We start from the raw sequence: 5,573 nt of genomic DNA on the forward strand, positions 1-5,573 counted from the left end.
TATAACTATGAAAAGAGGAAGAAGGCGGGCTACAAGAAAAATTCCCGCTGCTACCATAGTGGCAGCATGTATAAGAGCCGAAATAGGAGTAGGCCCCTCCATGGCATCAGGTAACCATACATGAAGGGGAAACTGCGCAGATTTAGCAACTGCGCCGGCAAATAATAAAGAGGCACATAAAGTAACAAATAAAAAATGAACCTCATTATTATAAATCACGTTATTAAATATTTCGAACAAATCTTGAAATTCGAAACTTCCCGTTATCCAATAAAAACCTAAGATTCCTAATAATAAACCAAAATCGCCTATCCGATTAGTTACAAACGCTTTTTGACAAGCGTTTGCCGCAACAGGTCGTGTGAACCAAAACCCTATTAATAGATAAGAACACATTCCAACCAATTCCCAAAAAATATAAATTTGTATCAAATTAGAACTAGTAACTAATCCCAACATTGAAGTATTGAATAAACTCATATAAGCAAAAAATCTCAAATATCCTTGATCATGAGACATATAATTGTCACTATAAATAAGAACAAAAATTCCAACAGTAGTGATTAATATTGACATAATAGAGGTAAGTGAATCAATAAAGTAGCCAAACTCGAAAGAAAAATCATTATTGATGGTCCAAGACCATCCATATTGATAGATAGAACTTCTATTTATTTGCTGAATAGACAGATCGACCGAAAAAATCATAACTATACTTAACAATAAAATATTGGGAAAAGCCCACATACGACGAAGATTTTTTGTTGCCGTCGGAAAAAGTAGGAGTCCCATTCCTATTAAAATAGGAATTGGAAGTGGCACAAAAGGTATGATCCATGAATATTGATATGTATGCTCCATAAAAACTTTTTTCTTATTCTTTCTTAATTAATCGTTTCTGATTCACCGGCTCTTATCTCTTTTGATGGAAAGGGAGCAATAATACAATCAAGATATTACAAAGTTAACTGGAATTTTCTATTATTAATCTTTTAATCTTTCTCAAATATTTCAAAAATATTCAAATTTCGAAGTTAGAAGTAATCAAATGATATCACCGAGTTACTAATGGAAAAAAAAAATATTCTTTTTTTTTTTCAAAATTATGTATCCTTTAACAGATTAATTACGAGTCTCATTCGAATTTGATTGAAAATGAAAATTGGGCATACTCTCTCTTCGAGCTTGACCAATTACCAATTAATAGAAAAAAATTCAAGTTTGTTTTTTATTAGGTAAATAAAATGGTTTTTTTACATTTTTTTGTTTTGATGTATTTTTCGTGTATAAATGGAGATGTATAAATTATAAATGTAGGACGACAAAAAAAATAGGCAGAGATAGAGAAGGAAAGACTCTTTTTTACGTTTTTTTGATTTCATCAATTCAATTTATATATCATAATAGATCCTAATCTATCCTATAGATTTGAATGGAGATATAAAAAAGAAAGGTACCAATAAATTAAATACAAATTCTTCTTTTTTTCTGGATAGTGTATGGAATATAAATAAAAAAAGGTTATATCATATTTTTTTTTTTTTTTTTTTTCTAGAATAGAAGCATTTTATGTTATTTTCCCATCTCTATTTAGTTCTTATGAAATTTATATAGTAGTATATAGATAATTATAATCTAGAAAATCTATTAATCTAGAAAATCTATAGGAATAGATAAATAATGACATAAAGACACCGATCATTTTGTTTTAAAAATAGATGTCTTTGACATCCAACTATAGCACTAAATAACCTTTTTTTTGAATGGCAGTTCCAAAAAAACGTACTTCTACATCAAAAAAGCGTATTCGAAAAAATGTTTGGAAAAAGAAAGGATATTGGGCGGCGTTGAAAGCTTTTTCATTATCGAGATCTATTTTTACGGGTAATTCAAAAAGTTTTTTTGTACGACAAATAATTTTTTTTTTAATCTGAATTGGTTTAACTCGAATAAGATACAAAGGTTTTCTTTTTTGAATATCTTTTTTTTTTTCATTTCCGGGATGGGGATTCTCATTTTCCCCATCGCCCCATTTGGTATCTTAGTGTTATAATAATTTGTTATTTTTATAATATTCAATTTCAATTTATAATAATAAATAATTAAATAATTAAATAATAAAAATTTGTAATATTTATACTATAGCTATATCGGAGCACATATATATAAGAGCTTTAACTGGGTTGTTGAAACTAATCCATTAAGTTTCAATTTTGTAACTTTATGAATCATTATTTCTCTGAATTACTATATATCCTTCCCTTGCTTTCAACCCAATTGAGAAAACTCCCTTTATAATTTAGTGGATATACAAATAATGTATCAATTTAAAATGATCTAAAAAAATTCTATGTTTGTATAAGAAGATGAATCAAGACATATTTTTAGAATTCGAAATTCGAAATACTTTTTTGAAGTATGGTACAATTATGACAGGAATCGAAACGCTTTTTATATAACGTAACGTGTACAACCCAATATCTAGTTGGTTTGATAAATCCTTAAAACGCAAAATCCTAACGATTAATACAAAGCTATGCAAATTACATAAATCTTTTGAAATCATTGGATGTGGTGCTGAAATTGTGATCTCTAAAAATAATATTTTTTCATTCATTTATTCATTCAATTGATAAGCATTTTTTTTTTTATAGATTCATAAAAATCATATAAAAGAATGAGAGATGAATCATTAAAAAATTAAAATGATAAAGAACATTTTTTTGTTGAATTCTATCTATGAATTGAAGTTACAACTAGTTAGTTTAGTTACAATAGAGGAGTTCTCTTTTAGGAAAACACAAACTATAAAATCTCTGTTGAAATAATTAAATATTAAATTAAATATTAAATAAAAAAAAGGATAATTAAATAAAACGATAAATAATAAAGATTCTTTTTGAACCTTCAAATTGCTATTTAAACGAGTTTTTATTCATCAATTTAAATTAAATGCTTCTTTTACATTTTACATTGAATTGACCCCTTCACCTTCAATCTCGACGATTGAATAAAAAATGGCTTATTATGATTTCGAGCAAGCCGCTATGGTGAAATCGGTAGACACGCTGCTCTTAGGAAGCAGTGCTAGAGCATCTCGGTTCGAGTCCGAGTAGCGGCATAGTATCTTCTAAAAGAGATAGAATAAGTCCTATAATGAATTTAATTCCTGATTTCCATTCCATAAAATCTAGAAACCCTCGCTTTTTTCAGAATTCTTATGATTTTTTCAACTTTAGAGCATATATTAACTCATATATCCTTTTCGGTCGTTTCAATTGTAATTACAATTCATTTTTTAACCTTATTCTTATTAGTCGATGAAGTCGTAGGACTATATGATTCATCAGAAAAGGGCATGATAGTTACCTTTTTCTGTATAACAGGATTATTAGTCACTCGTTGGATTTATTCAGGACATTTCCCATTAAGTGATTTATATGAATCATTAATCTTTCTTTCATGGGGTTTCTCCCTTATTCATATGGTTTACTATTTTAAAAAGCGTAAAAATGATTTAAGCGCAATAACCGCACCAAGTGTTATTTTTACCCAAGGCTTTGCCACTTCGGGTCTTTTAACCAAAATGCATCAATCCGCAATATTAGCGCCTGCTCTCCAATCCCAGTGGTTAATGATGCACGTAAGTATGATGGTATTAGGCTATGCAGCTCTTTTATGTGGATCATTATTATCAGTAGCTCTTCTAGTCATTACATTTCGAAAAGCCATAAAAATTATTGGTAAAAACAATAATTTATTAAATCAGTCATTTTCGTTTGGCGAAATCCAATACATGAATGAAAGAAGCAATGTTTTATTAAACACTTATTTTCTTTCTTCTAAAAATTTTTACAGGTATCAATTGACTCAACAATTGGATCGTTGGAGTTATCGTATTATTAGTCTCGGGTTTATCTTTTTAACCATAGGAATTCTTTCGGGAGCCGTATGGGCTAATGAGGCGTGGGGATCATATTGGAATTGGGACCCAAAGGAAACTTGGGCATTTATTACTTGGACCGTATTCGCGATTTATTTACATACCCGAACAAATAAAAATTTGGAAGGTGTAAATTCCGCACTTGTGGCTTCTATGGGATTTCTTATAATTTGGATATGCTATTTTGGGGTCAATCTATTAGGAATAGGTTTACATAGTTATGGTTCATTTACATTAACATCTAATTGAATTGAATAAAAAGGCTAAGCCTAACAAATACTAAGATAGGACAGCGTATATATAAGAAAACTTATTGTAAGCTGTCAAGAACCTTTTGAATCACTCCACTACTTGATTCAAAAGGTTCTAACAAAAGCCAAAGATGTCTGATTAAAATTCAATTTAATTCTTTTACCTTTTTTTACTTAACTTAAACTTAAGAGAAGAAAAAAGACTTCTTTCTTTTTTTTTTCACTGTACAACGAACAATTTTAAAAATCATAGGATTACTTTTTGATTTTTTGTTTTATTCATCAAAACTATCTATAAAAATAATTATATAGAATAGTTTCGACCTTCTCACCTGATAATGAGAGGACAAAATCCGGATAAATACCAATACCTATTACTGGTAGAAAGATAGAGATCGAAACAAATAACTCTCGTGGTCCAGAATCAAAAAAATAAGAACTTTGAGCATTAAATAGCTTGTATCCATAGAACATTTGACGTGACATAGATAATGAATAAATAGGAGTTAATATCATTCCAATTGACATTACGAAAGTAATTAGTATTTTTGGCATTAAAAAATATTTTTGGCTGGTAATTATTCCAAAAAAGACTATCAACTCTGCAACAAAACCACTCATGCCCGGTAATGCAAGAGAAGCCATCGATAAGATACTGAACATCGTAAATATTTTTGGAATCGGAATAGCCATTCCACCCATTTCGTCGAGATAAAAAAGACGCATTCTATCATAACTCGTTCCTGCCAAGAAAAAAAGTGCAGCACCGATAAATCCATGAGATATTATTTGTAAAATAGCTCCGTTGAGTCCCGTATCAGTTATAGAGCCAATTCCTATAATTATGAAACCCATATGAGATACGGAGGAATAGGCTATTCTTTTTTTTAAATTCCGTTGACCAAGAGATGTTGAAGCTGCATAAATTATTTGCATTGTACCCACTATTATCAACCAGGGAGAAAATATGGAATGAGCGTGGGGTAATAATTCCATATTGATGCGAACTAATCCATACGCTCCCATTTTTAATAAAATTCCGGCTAGAAGCATACAAGTACTGTAATGTGCCTCCCCATGGGTGTCTGGTAACCACGTATGTAAGGGTATAATCGGCGATTTGACAGCAAAAGCAATAAGAAATCCAATATAGAATATGATTTCCAGTGCGACAGGATACGATTGATTAGCTAATGTTTCAAAATTTAATGTTGGTTCATTAGAACCGTATAAACCGATACCCAAAACTCCTATTAATAAAAAAATGGAACCCCCCGCAGTGTACAAAATAAATTTTGTAGCCGAGTACAGACGTTTCTTTCCCCCCCACATGGATAGAAGTAGATAAACGGGAATTAATTCGAACTCCCACATGATGA

This window comes from Durio zibethinus, unplaced genomic scaffold (assembly GCF_047325235.1).
Source record: "Durio zibethinus cultivar Kanyao isolate XHJ-2024 unplaced genomic scaffold, ASM4732523v1 HiC_scaffold_3, whole genome shotgun sequence".
NCBI lineage: Eukaryota > Viridiplantae > Streptophyta > Magnoliopsida > Malvales > Malvaceae > Durio > Durio zibethinus.